Source organism: Littorina saxatilis, unplaced genomic scaffold (genome assembly GCF_037325665.1).
Source record: "Littorina saxatilis isolate snail1 unplaced genomic scaffold, US_GU_Lsax_2.0 scaffold_1097, whole genome shotgun sequence".
Classification (NCBI taxonomy): Eukaryota; Metazoa; Mollusca; class Gastropoda; order Littorinimorpha; family Littorinidae; genus Littorina; species Littorina saxatilis.
This window is the reverse complement of record NW_027126384.1, coordinates 294-17,852: the sequence shown is the minus strand read 5'-3', so window position 1 is coordinate 17,852 and position 17,559 is coordinate 294. Positions and strand designations below refer to the sequence as shown.

The window sequence follows — 17,559 nt, the reverse complement described above, 5'->3', positions numbered from 1 at the left end:
TCTGTTTTCATTTGGACACATTGAGTGCCTTCCACATTCAATCTATTATCAAACCATGATTTGTGAAATGTTGTGTACAGTCAACTCCCGACTCCAACTGTATTAAGTAAAACCGTGCCAACAAGCACAGCAGATATCATGAAAACATTCTCACAACGTAACAGCCAAATGACACATTTATGATCCATAACTTTTCATATAAAACCTGATGTTAAATGACAGCAAAGTGTTCATTAAGTCCCAAGACAAACAAGCAACTATTAGGTTTGTTTTAGCTTCTTACTTTCAAACGGACACAATGTGTCTGAATAAAAACAAAACTCGTTAGATAGTATGCAAATATCGGGTCACAAACATGTCATTTGCTTAAAAACATGTTTCGGAAGAGTGCTTAGAACAAACATGTGGTGGTCTGTGTATTTCTAATGGATTACCCCAACAGTTTGCATTGTTAGGTGTGCGAATAGCTCGCCCTGTACGCATACGCTGTGTGCACAAACACGGTCCAAGGGAAGCAACCACTGATCTACCAAGTCTACAAGTCTGCAAGAGTTCACACATCAAGCAGGACGAACGACCTTCAAGGTCTATTTTAGCTTCAAAATCATTTGGCCTTTTTCAACCCTTTTCTTTTTTTCTTTTTTTTTTTTTTGGGGGGGGGGGGGGGGGGGGGGGAGGGGTGTCTCAACAGCAGCGTCCCACTATGCTCCTTGTACCATGCAATTCAACAGTTTCATTGTTTTTCCCGTCAAGGTTGTATAGTCGACTACCCTGACATCGATCTTCACTTAAACGCCCAAAAAGTTAAAGTCCCCAACCCCGACCTTTAACGGCATGCTATAGCTTTTGATGTCAATTTTTTGGGGGGGCAAAAACTGTTTCTGTCAGAAGCGTCGGCGTGTCCCATGCCAGCCGTTTTTTGGAATAAAATAAGGTTGACTTTTTTGATGGGTAAAAAGTTCACTCGCCTGGATTTAGATTAGTGTCCGTGTGCGCTCCCGGTCACATACAAACCCCTCACTTAAATTTTTGTTTGTTTGTTGAGAAAACAAAGTTAAATTTCCCAACCTCGACCGTTACTATGTAGTACTGGGAAGGGCATGGCTTAATAAGTGTGTGCTGTTACCATAGCAGGAATGTGTCTTGGCAAAGTACACTTTTTTTTCTTCTTTTTTTCTGGTTGGACTTTTGTCATTTTTTAAAATATTTTTTTTAAAGGCAACCTCTCTCGCCCAAGTCTTCTGCCTGGGCTGGGGCGGACGCGAATTCTCTGCCCAGAGCACAAGTTTACAAGGGCGCCCGCTTTAACGAAGTGCAACTGTTTCCATTACAATCAATTTTCTTATTCGACCAGAGGTCGCCGCACGTCCACAACACTGAGCCCTTTAAAAAAAAAAAAAAAATTAAAAAAAAAGTTAGTTTCCCTAAATAAGCTCTCTCGACCTTTACCAGCATGCTATAACTTTTGATGTAAATGTTTTTTCGAAAAAAACTTTTTGTGTGAGTAGCGTCCGTGTCCGCTCCCGGTCACATATATACAACCCCTCACTTAAATTTTTGTTTGTTTGTTGAGAAAACAAAGTTAAAGTTCCCAACCTCGACCGTTACTATGTAGTACTGGGAAGGGCATGGCTTAATAAGTGTGTGCTGTTACCATAGCAGGAATGTGTCTTGGCAAAGTACACTTTTTCTTTTTTTTTTTTTTCTGCTTGGACTTTTGTCATTTTTTTTTTTAAATATTTTTTTTTAAAGGCAACCTCTCTCGCCCAAGTCTTCTGCCTGGGCTGGGGCGGACGCGAATTCTCTGCCCAGAGCACAAGTTTGCAAGGGTGCCCGCTTTAACGAAGTGCAACTGTTTTCCATTACAATCAATTTTCTTATTCGACCAGAGGTCCCCGCACGTCCACAACACTGAGCCCTTTAAAAAAAAAAAAAAAAAAAATTTTTTTTTAAAAGTTAGTTTCCCTAAATAAGCTCTCTCGACCTTTACCAGCATGCTATAACTTTTGATGTAAATGTTTTTTCGAAAAAAACTTTTTGTGTGAGTAGCGTCCGTGTGCGCTCCGGGTCACCCCTCACTTCAATTTTGTTTAAGTTTGTTGAGAAAACAAAGTTCCCAACCTCGACCTTTACTATGCAGTACTGGGAAGGGCATGGCTTAATAGGTGTTTGCTGTTACCATAGCAGGAATGTGCCTTGGCAGAGTACACTCTTTTTTTTTTTTTTTTTTTTTTTTTCTTTCTCTCTCTCTGCTTGGACTTTGACCAATTTTCTTTTTAAAGGCAACCTCTCTCGCTCTCGCCCAAGTCTTCTGCCTGGGCTGGGGCGGACGCGAATTCTCTGCCCAGAGCACAAGTTTGCAAGGGTGCCCGCTTTAACGAAGTGCAACTGTTTTCCATTACAATCAATTTTCTTATTCGACCAGAGGTCCCCGCACGTCCACAACACTGAGCCCTTAAAAAAAAAAAAAAAATTAAAGAAAAGTTTAGTTTCCCCCAACCCACGTTTTTCAACCTCGACCTTTACAGTCTACGAGGGGGAACAAGCTGAAGCAAGGTTTTTTTTGCCAATCAATGCCTAAAGGCAAGAAAAACATTAGACTCCCAACGAGAGGTGCCATTTTAGCCCGGACAGAACAAACAACAGTGTGTGTACAAACGGCCGTCCCCCTTCAGTAAAAGTCACGCAAGACCAGCCAAAGGAAGATGAGACAAGACAAAAGCTGTGATCGACAAGAAGAAAAAAGCTTAGCAAACAACGGAATAGACACGTCCCGCAATCGAGTCGTATTACAGACGCACTCGCCCTAGGCCTAGCCCTAGCCCTAGCCACTTAACCCTAATACCAGCACCCAAAACATGTGGATGCAGCGTGAATGTAAACGACCTTGCCAAGTCGTCTCAATCCTCCGTTTGCTCAGCTTTTTTTCTCTCCTGTCGATCACACCTTTTTATCTGGTCTCGTCTTCTGTTCGCAGACCTGCTTTTTTTTTTTTTTTTGCCTGTACGGCTTTTACTGAAAGGAGACAGCCGTTTGTCCACACAGAATTGCTTAGCTCTGCCCAGGGAGGGCTCCCCCCGGCAGCAGCTCAATGTTTCCATGCCTTGCCCTAACCAAATTTCATTCCAAAGCCAAATTCAAAACATGAATCGACGTTATTTCGCTCGTCAAACACCATACGACTTCAATTCCAAAAGGCTGAATATGGAACAGAGCAGCCTTAACCTGACTCCAGTGGAAGCTTTCTTTAACTTGTTCCCTCCGCCACCCCCTCAGGCGGCCGGCAGCAGTCTCTGAAAGAAAGACAAAATTCCGTTTCGGTCAAACCAGCGGAAACACCAGGCCGTCCCGCCTCCTTCAGTAAAAGTCACGCAAGGCCAGCCAAAGGAAAATGATGAGACAAGACAAAAGCTGTGATCGACAAGAAGAAGAAGAAGCTTAGAAAACGAAGGAATAGGCACGTCCCGCAATCGAGCCGTATTACAGACGCCCTTGCCCTTGCCTTAGCCTTACCTTCCTGTGGATCACACCTTTTCATCTTGTCTCGCACGTCTGCTCTTTTTTTTTGCCTGTACGGCTTTTCCGGTCGTCAAACACCATACGATTTCAATTCCAAAAGGCTGAATATGGAACAGAGCAGCCTTAAACCAAGTTCATTGGAAGCTTCCTTTAAGGCGGCCGGCAGCAGTCTCTGAAAGAAAGAAAAATTTCCGTTTGGGCCAAACCAGCGGACACACCAGGCTTGCCCAACACCAGGAAAAACGTATATGTCTGCCCAGCAAACAAAACAAATCTCCCGGTCCAAGCAAGTCCCGAGTCTCTCAACGGATGGCCCGCCACTGCGTGGTAACTTTACTGACACCTCTTCCAGCACCTTCAACACAGGTAACCCGAAATTCGCTTTTTTTTGGGTCGGGGACGTCCGGCTGACTAGACCATCTGTCCTTCGGCGCCCCCTCCTGACGCCTTTTTATCAAGCCTTTTTGTTTTTCACGCCGGCTCCATCTTTCTCAGCTCACCAAAGGCACTTCAACGGCCAATTTTTCCTCCCCACACAAAACAAACCACGCTCTGAACAAACATAGCAGGAAACGGCGGGCTGACTGCAAAAGCAAGCCAAACCACAGAGGCCATCCGTTCCTTACCATGAATTGGAAGCTTCAGCCCCAGGCAACAGCCGGCGGCCGGAAGAAATCGTCACCCCTTCCAGCCCATGGACCCGACAGCTCCCTCAAGACAGCTACCCCCACATTTCGCACGTTCTTTTTTTCGGGACGGCGGGCTGACCGCCAAGCAAGCAAGCCAAACCACTGAGGCCATCCGTCCCTGGGTAGCTTGTCCTCTCTTTACGCTGAGAGGACAAGGCACCTCCCCTTTCTCCACTGTCAGTTCGTTGCTCGCACATTCATTTTTAAGAAACGCACCCACATTTCGCACGTTCTTTTCTTCGGGACGGCGGGCTGACCGCCAAGCAAGCAAGCCAAACCACTGAGGCCATCCGTCCCTGGGTAGCCTGTCCTCTCTTTACGCTGAGAGGACAAGGCACCTCCCCTTTCTCCACTGTCAGTTCGTTGCTCGCACATTCATTTTTAAGAAACACACCAGGATCAACATCAACAACAACAACCGCACAGCCCGTAACACCCGTTTACAAAGGGAACCGAAAACAAACGATTTCGTCGGCCGTTCTCTTGCAATGTCTTCAATCGTACTGCGCCCTTGGAGACGTTACGTCCTCAGACCGGCCTCACGACTTTCCAGATTGATCTAGACAGAGGACGACGGTAGAAACAAGCACATTTGTCACGGCACCACCCAAAACGGGCGGGATAAGCTGGCCTTTTTTTTTCCACTTCTCCAGAGTGGATATATATATTTATATGTATATATATATATATATATATATCTGGGCACCGAGCGCGCGATCCAGCCGCCGTAAGCAACGGCCCGGTCCTCGCCGCCCAACGGATGGGTCCCTGGAGACCTCCCTTCACTTAATCAGCGACCCGTTCATTTTCCACCTGCTGAACGACACCCGATTTTCACATGAGCGCGTTCTTCGCGAGACCAGTCAAGCCTTTTGCTATCAGGCAGCGACGCACGGAATTACACGGACCCCGCACGCCGACCGCCGTTCCGAGTAAAAGAGTTAGCTACGCTCTAGTTACCCGTCGTCACCGATCGCACCGTACCTTCTCCGGACCGTAAGCAGTAGCAGCCAAAAAAAAAAAATTTTTTTACTACCACGCTCTCACCCTTGGACATGCAAGCGGGAAGCGTTAGGCAACCAATCTCACCTAGGCCTCGCACGCCGAGCAGTCGCTAAGTCGCCAGTGCGGTTCCCAGTTTTACCCGGTAACCGCGGGGTCGTGGGGCGAGAACAGGCGCTCTTCCCGTGCCAACGAATTTCTTCATCGGACGGGAGGTCGCGGCACGTCCGTCCTCCACATATATAGATCCGCCGCGTCACCTGGGTAGGGTCCCGACACTGAATGTGTTTGGATATGTGCGAAAATTGGACCACGCATCCAGGATGACTTGAAAAGTGTTGCCCCGTCGCCGGCGCCTCTGCCCAATCCATTTTTGTAAAAATTCCGGCCTTTTTCTCGTTTTGGGGACTCAGTTACTTTTGGGCCCAACCTCGGCCTTTACCGGCATGCTATAACTTTGCCGGTGGATGTTTTTTCACCAAACTTTTTGTGTCAGTAGCGTCCGTGTGGGCTCCAGGTCACATACAACCCCTGGCTTTAATTTTAGTTTTTTTGAAAAATTGCGTTAAAGTTTTCAACCTCGACCTGTATCGCTATGTTATAACTTTGCCTCTAAACCTTTTTTCGCCAAACTTTTTCTGTCAGTAGCGTCCGTGTGGGCTCCGGGTCACATACAACCCCTGACTTTAATTTTAGTTTTTTTGAAAAATTGCGTTTAAGTTTTCAACCTCGACCTTTAACGCTATGTTATAACTTTGCCTCTAAACCTTTTTTCGAAAAACTGTTGCTGTCAGAAGCGTCCGCGTGTCCCATACCAGCCGTTTTTTGAATCTTTTTTGGGGGGACTTTTTTTGATCGGTTAAGTTAAGTTTTTTGATTGGTTCAAGTCTTCAAGCTGAGTAAAACATGATTATAACTTGAGAAAAGAAAGGGGGCCTTTTGTTGCATCCCGGGTTTTTTCTCTCTTATTTCGGGGTGCATAATTGCCTGGTTCGGCTCTTTTAACTTGGGTTGAACTTGTTTGTTTTTGTTCTTTTCTGCGCTGGTCAAACAGCAGAGACACTAGCCTTGCTAAAGGAAGCAGTGCATCACAGTGAAGTAAAATGTGCACTTCATCCTCGGGTGCTTTTTTGCAGAATGGGCAAAACAAATCATGTAGGGTATACACACACACACACACACACACACACACACACACACACACACACACACACACACACACACACACACACACACACACACACACACACACACACACACACACACACACACACACACACACACACACACACACACACACACACACACACACACACACACACATCGCCTGGAACGCAAACAAGGCTCCTACCCAATTGGTTTAAGCGTGTTTTATTCAATTTCTCATACACACGTTTCAAACAATAACAACATTAAGAACGTTAACAAGCAGATTGCTTATGGACACGTTCTTGAAATGATAATCAATACACATTCCGATAGCAAAACATGGCGAACAAGTGATAGCTTTAACACTTATCTTGATAAACTTTAATTATATTTTATACAAATAAGATAAAGAGAGAGAGAGAGAGAGAGAGAGAGAGAGAGAGAGAGAGAGAGAGAGAGAGAGAGAGAGAGACAGAGACAGAGACAGAGACAGAGACAGAGACAGAGACAGAGACAGAGCTGAATGCCTGGCTACATCAATTGCACACTTAATCAGCCGAAGCGATTAGTTAACATAACATAGTCTTGTACTTGTAACAGAGAATATTTTCGTGTTCAAAGATATAGTTAAATCAGTATTTCCAAACAAGAGTGTTTTGCAGTCTAGAACGTGTGTTGGCAGACTATTTAATACAATGGTTCTATGTTCTTTAAATTTTGGACAGTGTAACAAGAAATGTTCAGAATCTTCCGGGCATGCTCCACGCGTACATTCTAAATTATCAGAGAGGTGTCGGTTAACTAAGTCTTGTTGCAAATCGCTCATGTTTAATCTCAACCTGCTTGAAATACCTGTGCCTGGCGGTTGCCTAAATAATAATACTGTGGAACAACAACATCTCCATCGGTCAAATACCTTTTAAATTCACCAACAGCTGACTGCGTTTGTTGTATATTTTCTCGAAGATTATTCCACAAAGCTGTCGTTGAAGGAAAAAATGAAGATTTATATATATATAACCTCCTACCCAATTCTACTCATTCACCATCACGTCAATCGCCCACAAAACCAATCACAAAGCCTTCCGCACTAAGCTAAACTGCCGCCGCCGTCCGCCTCAAAAACAAACTACAAACTAAAACGCACACCGAAAAAAAACTCGGGAAATACCCCCATGTGATTTATTTTGCTTAAGATACACATAACAATCTCGCCCAGCACGCCCCTCAACAAAAATATCAGCTTAATGCGCGCGCCGATCCAACAGTTGTTTTTTTCTCTATTTTTATTTTATTTTCCCTTCTGCAACCACGAGTTTTTCACCTTGCTCACCGACACTACCACATGCGCCGCACGCCTAAACCCTAACCTTTCCTTTATTACATGCACACACGATCATAAACCTCTATCATCCTTCGCTTTGCCACCCTCATTCTCAACTAATTAGCCTCGCTTCATTACTAAGGCACACAATGTCTTGTCTTCAAAGGATCTTAGACAAACAGACACAGACACAGACACAGACACACACACACACAGACACAGACACACACACAGACACACACACACACACACACACACACACACACACACACACACACACACACACACACACACACACACACACACACACACACACACACACACACACACACACACACACACACACCCTGCGGGTTAGGGGGAGTCCCATATTGGTTGGGACTAGAAAGAATTTACCCGATGCTACCCAGCATGTCGTAAGAGGCGACTAACGGTTCTGTTTCTTCTCTTCTTTTGTCTTATTTCTGCCTTACCAGTCATTTCACCTATATTTCCTTCCAAGAAAACTCTCCCTACTATTCCCTGCAGTTTTCCAATTCTTTTCTTGTTGCCTTATTTCTACCTGACTGGATCCATCACCTTTATTTCACTTACCAAAAGTCTTCTTTTCCACATCCTTATTTCTCTGCACCCCGCATGTCGTATGAGGCGACTAACGGATTCTGTTTCTCCTTTTACCCTTGTTTAAGTGGTTCTTGTATAGAATATAGTCAATGTTTGTACAGATTTTAGTCAAGCAGTATGTAAGAAATGTTAAGTCCTTTGTACTGGAAACTTGCATTCTCCCAGTAAGGCCATATATTGTACTACGTTGCAAGCCCCTGGAGCAATTTTTTGATGAGTGCTTTTGTGAACAAGAAACACTTAACAAGTGGCTCTATCCCATCTCCCCCCTTTCCCCTATCCCATCTCCCCCCTTTCCCTCGTCGCGATATAACCTTCGTGGTTGAAAACGACGTTAAACACCAAATAAAGAATAAACACACACACACACACACACACACACACACACACACACACACACACACACACACACACACACACACACACACACACACACACACACACACACACACACACACACACACACACACACACACACACACACACACACACACACACACACACACACACTGTAACAATCCTCCAAGTTACAATCCATCTTGCCATGGGAGACCAATCACTTTTTCTCACCCCATCACCTTCAACATTTTTGACAGACGCGCTTTTCTCCCTTGTACTGTGCACCACCCGTAAATCGCGAGCCACTAACTAGCTATCCACACACCGTTAGGTCTACAAATGTAAGTTTTATGTCATAAAGAATTAACCAATTCCACTGAAATTTGGTCAGCATGGCCCTTGAACCTTCACACCCGAAAGCCAATCTTCTTCGCTTGAAGATCTTACATTGATGTGCTGTGTGTGCCTGAATAAAAGTTCTATACCATTGGATTTCGAAACGGAACTTATCATAGATGACATCAATGTTCGTATGAACTCTGATTGTGTTTCGTGGGTATACTGTGTCCATTATCATGCTTAGTTTTATGTGGACTGCATTGACCCAACAGCTGTTAAGCATGACAAAAACTGTATCTGCTCGACTTGTTTGCATTAGGAGTCATGTTTGGTGTCTGGTACAAGCTCCGCACGAGCGAGCAGGGGTCAATTGATGGTGCAGCTTTTGTTTGGAATTTGGAAAAAAAAAGTCACCATCTTCCTGTGATTCACTAACCCCCAAAACTATGAATGCAACGTTTGCTGTCAATCCAAGTACGGAAACATCCCATAGCATGTGGACCAGATGCACATTCAACGCAAAGACGAAGCTTGCAAACAAAAGAACATTGACAAGAGGGTTGCTAAAGAGAATGATGATGTCCAAGTTTTCACCATGTATCTGCAGGTTGACTTGTTGGCCCTACGTATCTAAGCAAATGACAAATACTTCAAGGCCAAGCTGTGCTGCCACTACTGACTTCACATTGTACAACTTGAGTGACACAGAGGTTACTTCAAGTTGCTACATTTTAGGATGAGTCAAAAAGTGAAGTCAAAAGCAGCAGTTGGCGAAACAACCAAGGCAATCATTATCTACCTGATGACGGCTGTGGGTACCAGAACTGCAGTTTAATAGTCTTGGAAAACGCCCATCTTTACTTTGGTCTTTGCAGTCAGTCAAGGGAAAGTCCTTTTCCAAAAGTTTCCTGAGAAAGGTCATATACCTGGATGACAGTGGACTCTGTACACCCAGCTATCAAAAACAAACTAAGGAGAAGGCAGATAGTCTGGCCTGCCCAATATATATACCTCTGCAAGAAAAAGGCAACATTACAAAGTTGTCCAGGTGGACCACACATTCTTCAAGGACTTTCTTGATCTCAGACACTTCTGGGGATTCATTATTGGTCGATATTCGCAGTCCCAACTACCTGCCCGACAGTACTTGTCCCTAAAAGCTATCTATTCTGAGGAGTGGCGGCTTTTTTAACAAAAAAAGAAAGAGAGCACATGGTGAGCCCGATAGCATCCCCAGCTCTACACAGTACGGCTGACCATCAAAGGGTTTTCCAGTACATTCATGCCAATACTATGATGGTCTACCCCATGCTCGTTAAGCTCTGCATTCTCATGAATGGTCATCCTGCATAACTACTAGCGGTTCAAGGACATTTACATGACAATTGCACTCAAACTAAGATATCTCATTGTTTTCAAGAAATACCCTGTTTTCTGTGCATACAAAAAGGCTCTTGTATGTTTACGCTTCCCTGCAGGTAAATGTTATGTACTTATGAGCTTCAGTTTACACTTGTTTTTATGTGTTAATTGAAGACGTTGCCAGGAGACTGCAAGGACATTTTACACAAGAATGAGTATACATCGGTTTGTGCAATCCAAAAACAATTGAAAATTGTGACAAAAGAACGATTGTGTGTTTACTGCGTTTGTTTAAACATTGCTTTCGTCTTTTTTGTTCTTTGGCTATGTTAGAAAACCTTAAGTCTTCAAGTTTGGTCGGGTTTTAAAAAAGAAAAAAATCGTATCTTGCAACTTTGTGAAATATCGTGTGTTTTAATTCTGACCAACACTATTTACTGACACACGGTAATTTGTTTGTGTTTGTAGATCATGTGTAGAAAAACAAATTGGCTTATTTTGATGACAAGTTATTTTTCAAAGACGTTTTTTGTGTTTTTCTCAAAACGCTAAAAATCGATTTACGAGGTTTCAATCCGACAAGGACGTTCTGCAGTTTCCAATAATTATTCTGTGTTTGTCAATTATTGTTCTCCAGTCACACACACAGAGAGAGAGAGAGAGAGAGAGAGAGAGAGAGAGAGAGAGAGAGAGAGAGAGAGAGAGAGAGAGAGAGAGAGAGAGAGAGAGAGAGAGAGAGAGAGAGAGAGAGAGAGAGAGAGAGAGAGAGAGAGAGAGAGAGAGACGAGAGACGAGAGACGAGAAACTAGAAACTACGCAAAGAGCGACAAAGGCTTAAGCCCCGCCCCTTCAATGCCGCTCCATGGCAACAAATGGTCAGGGGGCGGAGCTTGTGGCGGCAGCCAATAGGACGCTTCGCTTTCATAAAAGATCTGCGAGAGCGGTGTGTGTGTGTGTGTGTGTGTGTGTGTGTGTGTGTGTGTGTGTGTGTGTGTGTGTGTGTGTGTGTGTGTGTGTGTGGATCTGTCTGTCTGTCTGTCTGTCTGTCTGTCTGTCTGTCTGTCTGTCTGTCAGTGTAGCCTATATGTGTGTGTGTGTGTGTGTGTGTGTGTGTGTGTGTGTGTGTGTGTGTGTGTGTGTGTGTGTGTGTGTGTGTGTCTGTGTGTGTCTGTGTGTGTCTGTGTGTGTCTGTGTGTGTCTGTGTCTGTGTGTCTGTGTGTCTGTGTGGCATAGAAAAACAGCTTTATTTCAACAATGCCTCCCTTCATGGATTCATTCAAAACTTTTCAGCACCTAAAGTCGACATGCTACACAATTTGAGACCACCCGAAATCCTTTTTCTCACATCAGTTTTGTGCATGGTCCTTGAACCTTAAACTAAAGCCCCCAACAAAGATTTATCAAACAGATGTGTTTGAAAACATTTGTTATGTGTTTCTCTGTTACCTTGTAAAATGCGTTGTAATGAGCTTGGATGAACAACACTTGGTTTTTTTTTAATTGTGCCTTTGGTCTCTGCATTTTCAGTCACCAACGTAACTTTACATAGCAGAGATCCAGCGCTAGATATCAGTTAATTACTTCACATTTGAACGTGACAGTGTATTTTTGATCTCAAGTGTCACCATAACATGTCCTAAGTTGCTCATCCAGATTCCGTTCAAAACTTGACTAAGCCTCAAAAGAGTACCTTAATTTCACTGACAGGGTCGTCAGAGGATGTTGGCTGGAAGGTAGCACGTCCCGCTATAGCCATGGTGATCCGGGTTCGATTCCCGGCATGGGCGGTTTATGTTTTTTTTGTTTTTTAGGTAAAATCTGGTTTACTATTGTTTATTATGACCGTTTGAATGTTTTATTTGAGTCCAATAATTTTTTTTATTGTGTAAAATAAATAAACAAACAAATACATAAATAAATAAATAAATAAATAAATAAATACTAGTCAATAAATAAATAAATAAATAAATAAATATATATTTTTTAAAATCCTCACTCACACACACACACACGCACACAGAATCAGAATCAGAATCAGAATCAGAATCAGTGTTAGATTAACCCTAAATAAACTGACTCATGATGAGCACCAATAAAGCACCTAAGGCACCCATATAAAGCCCGTAGGCACGAACATAACAAAAATAGGCACCAACTTAGGAATAACAGACCACCGCTATAGCAGTTCCAGCCTAGAATTTATCAGTGCAAATAAGCACCAACTTAATTAACCCAAATTCAAACCGATCAGCAGAGCCTATTATCTACAAATATCAACACTGAATTAATACATCAGCCTCTTTGCATTCCATCCCAGTACTGTACTCATAGTACTCATAGTAGGATATCTTTATTTGCAAAACTTCAAGCCGCCGCCAGCGAGTCATTCCACTTTTAAAACCCTGTACACAACATTTTGGACATGCACTGTCCGGCGGCCATTTTCTTAGCGGCTGCCTGCGACAATCAGTTTCCACACTGCAAAATGTCCGTTTTAGGTCATAAAGAATTCACCAATTCCACTGAAATGTGCTCAGCATGTTCCTTGAACCTTAAACTAGCGCTAGATATCAGTTAATTGCTGGCCATTTGAACGTGACAGTGTATTTTTGATCTCAAGTGTCACCATAACATGTCCTAAGTTGCTCATCCAGATTCCGTTCAAAACTGGACTAAGCCTCAAAAGAGTACCTTAATTTCACTGACAGGGTTGTCAGAGGATGTTGGCTTGAAGGTAGCACGTCTCGCTATAGCCATGGTGATCCGGGTTCGATTCCCGACATGGGCGGTTTATATATTTTTTTGTGTGTGTGGTAAAATCTGGTTTACTATTGTTTATTGTGACCGTTTGAATGTTTTATTTGAGTCCAATAATTTTTTTTATTGTGTAAAATAAATAAACAAACAAATACATAAATAAATAAATAAATATATATATTTTTTTTTAAATCCTCACTCACACACACACACACGCACACAGAATCAGAATCAGAATCAGTGTTAGATTAACCCTAAATAAACTGACTCATGATGAGCACCAATAAAGCACCTAAGGCACCCATATAAAGCCCGTAGGCACGAACATAACAAAAATAGGCACCAACTTAGGAATAACAGACCACCGCTATAGCAGTTCCAGCCTAGAATTTATCAGTGCAAATAAGCACCAACTTAATTAACCCAAATTCAAACCGATCAGCAGAGTCTATTATCTACAAATATCAACACTGAATTAATACATCAGCCTCTTTGCATTCCATCCCAGTACTGTACTCATAGTACTCATAGTAGGATATCTTTATTTGCAAAACTTCAAGCCGCCGCCAGCGAGTCATTCCACTTTTAAAACCCTGTACACAACATTTTGGACATCCCTCCCTTGCACTGTCCGGCGGCCATTTTCTTAGCGGCTGCCTGCGACAATCAGTTTCCACACTGCAAAATGTCCGTTTTAGGTCATAAAGAATTCACCAATTCCACTGAAATGTGCTCAGCATGTTCCTTGAACCTTAAACTAGCGCTAGATATCAGTTAATTGCTGGCCATTTGAACGTGACAGTGTATTTTTGATCTCAAGTGTCACCATAACATGTCCTAAGTTGCTCATCCAGATTCCGTTCAAAACTGGACTAAGCCTCAAAAGAGTACCTTAATTTCACTGACAGGGTTGTCAGAGGATGTTGGCTTGAAGGTAGCACGTCTCGCTATAGCCATGGTGATCCGGGTTCGATTCCCGACATGGGCGGTTTATATATTTTTTTGTGTGTGTGGTAAAATCTGGTTTACTATTGTTTATTGTGACCGTTTGAATGTTTTATTTGAGTCCAATAATTTTTTTTATTGTGTAAAATAAATAAACAAACAAATACATAAATAAATAAATAAATACTAGTAAATAAATAAATAAATAAATAAATATATATTTTTTAAAATCCTCACTCACACACACACACACGCACACAGAATCAGAATCAGAATCAGAATCAGAATCAGTGTTAGATTAACCCTAAATAAACTGACTCATGATGAGCACCAATAAAGCACCTAAGGCACCCATATAAAGCCCGTAGGCACGAACATAACAAAAATAGGCACCAACTTAGGAATAACAGACCACCGCTATAGCAGTTCCAGCCTAGAATTTATCAGTGCAAATAAGCACCAACTTAATTAACCCAAATTCAAACCGATCAGCAGAGTCTATTATCTACAAATATCAACACTGAATTAATACATCAGCCTCTTTGCATTCCATCCCAGTACTGTACTCATAGTACTCATAGTAGGATATCTTTATTTGCAAAACTTCAAGCCGCCGCCAGCGAGTCATTCCACTTTTAAAACCCTGTACACAACATTTTGGACATCCCTCCCTTGCACTGTCCGGCGGCCATTTTCTTAGCGGCTGCCTGCGACAATCAGTTTCCACACTGCAAAATGTCCGTTTTAGGTCATAAAGAATTCACCAATTCCACTGAAATGTGCTCAGCATGTTCCTTGAACCTTAAACTAGCGCTAGATATCAGTTAATTGCTGGCCATTTGAACGTGACAGTGTATTTTTGATCTCAAGTGTCACCATAACATGTCCTAAGTTGCTCATCCAGATTCCGTTCAAAACTGGACTAAGCCTCAAAAGAGTACCTTAATTTCACTGACAGGGTTGTCAGAGGATGTTGGCTTGAAGGTAGCACGTCTCGCTATAGCCATGGTGATCTGGGTTAGATTCCCGACATGGGCGGTTTATAATTTTTTTGTTTTTTAGGTAAAATCTGGTTTACTATTGTTTATTGTGACCGTTTGAATGTTTTATTTGAGTCCAATAATTTTTTTTATTGTGTAAAATAAATAAACAAACAAATACATACATAAATAAATAAATAAATAAATAAATAAATAAATATTTTTTTTTTTAAATCCTCTCACACACACACACACACACACACACACACACACACACACACGCACACAGAATCAGAATCACTGTTGGATTAACCCTAAATAAACTGACTCATGATGAGCACCAATAAAGCACCTAAGGCACACACACACACACACACACACACGCACGCACACGCACAGACAGACAGACAGACAGACACACACAGACAGACAGACACACACACACACAAACACAGAGGCGGACTCATGACCGTTTTATTTTACACCATAGCCCATAAATAGGGTGAAACACAATTACATAATATACCAAACATGTTCATAACTCATAACTCATAACTCATAACATTTTATTGATCCAACAAAGGAAATCAAATTGGTCATCAGCACATATGGGTCATTAATTAATAATTATAAAAGAAGAAGAGAAGAAAATTTATAAAACCCATGATAACAAAAAAATATCTAAAGTAATATATGTACAACTACAATACCCTTTTTACTTGCACACTTGACACACCGACACACCAACACACATGCATACATACCTACATACATACCTACATACATACCTACATGTTTGTTTGTTTATTTGTTGCTTAACGTCCACCCGACTACGCAGAGCCATATCAGGACGAGGAAGGGGGGGATGAAGGGGGCCACTTGTCAAGCGATTCCTGTTTACAAATGCACTAACCCATTACTTGTGTCCCAGCAGGCTTTAGTAAAACTAAATTAATACCTACTGGAAGATTACCAGTTTCCAGTATGTTAAAATAGGCTTAACCTATCTACTGCTGGACTTACATCAGAACACTAACAGATTAAACTATACATGAATCGCGAGACAAGCGGCAGGAGAAGAGATTTTTGGAAAAAATACAGGTGAATGAGCAAGAAGGCAGAAAAAAGAAAAGAATTCATGAAGAAAAAGAGAGCATGACAGGAAAGAGGAACCAAAAATCTACCTAACAGCAAACTAGAAAGCTCCTGCGGTTCCAAAAACAGGAGGGGCCTTTAATTTCATAACCGCAGTGCCCCACTGCGGGAACATACCTACATACATACCTACATTCCATGTTAAAGTGTAGTTAAGAACATCACAGTAATTATATCATTGTTTGGATTAACAGATAAGTTTTTATGTAAATGATAACAACAATCCATAATTAACGCTATTGCACTACCAAAAGAAGAGACCAACCAAACACATAAAACCAATCACAGTAATCATCATCAGTTATCACAGGTATCACAGTAGATTAGCCATCAGGTAGTTAGACTCAATTGGGCAAGTATAGTGTCAACACCATCACAACAGTGCTAAAGCTCATTATCACAGCACTAGTTATGATCAAAGGTCAAACAGTCATCAAATCATATTAAATCTATCACTAAGAGGTACATTTAAAAGGCATCACTGATAGTCTGTGGCCAGGACAATGGCTCGGTTGCTGTTAAAATATCTCACAGCTGCAGGAACAAAAGAACGCCGAAAACGCTCCGTTCGACACCTAGGCATGAGAAACCGAGCGTTCCGTGTGATGCGGAGATCCATCAGTGCGTCGTGGAGGGGATGCCCTAGGTCGAACAGAATAGCTCTGGACTTACTGGCAAGCCTTCTTTCAACAAGGACTTCAAGGGTGTCAAGGCTCTGGCCTACAGTAGAACTCGCTTTCTTTATCAGCCTGTTCAGCCTGCCAGTGTCCCTTGCAGTGGCATTCCCTCCCCAACACACTGATGCAAACACCATCACACTGCACACCATACTCTGATAAAACATGTACAGCATCTTGTTACACACATGAAATGATCTCAGCTTGCGCAGGAAAAACAATCTTGACTGCGTCTTCTTAAAAACAGCATCAACATGATTAAACCAGCTTAGCTTGTTATCTAGAACTACACCTAAATACTTGTACTCGCTGACTATCTCAATCGCATCACCTTTGATGACTACAGGATGGACAGTGTCTTTCTTTTTGCGAAAATCAAAAATCATTTCCTTCGTCTTGCTTGCGTTTAATACTAAAAAGTTGGAATCACACCAAGACACAAAATCATCAATATGTTCTCTATACAGGCTCTCATCACCATCAAGAATACTACCAACCACGGCAGAGTCGTCAGAAAATTTCTGAAGATGACATGACTCTCCTTGTACTTTAAAATCAGATGTATACAGGGTGAACAAAAAAGGTGACAAAACTGTTCCTTGTGGTGCTCCGGTGAAAGTGTTAATCATGTCAGATGTAAAAGTACCATTCCATCGTACAAACTGTGGTCTATCTACTAACTTGATAATCCAGAATCC

At 42.3% G+C, this 17,559-nt stretch overlaps 1 long non-coding RNA gene across 1 annotated transcript; it reads right to left on the bottom strand.

The window, feature by feature from the left end:
* Window positions 1-15,487: 15,487 nt before the first annotated feature.
* LOC138954822 (uncharacterized) lies at window positions 15,488-17,314 on the bottom strand. The gene is made up of 2 exons (XR_011451972.1): window positions 16,314-17,314; window positions 15,488-15,817 (listed from the first exon to the last, which is right to left on the bottom strand). It is a non-coding gene; the product is annotated as an uncharacterized lncRNA (long non-coding RNA).
* Between the last annotated feature and the right edge of the window lie 245 nt (window positions 17,315-17,559).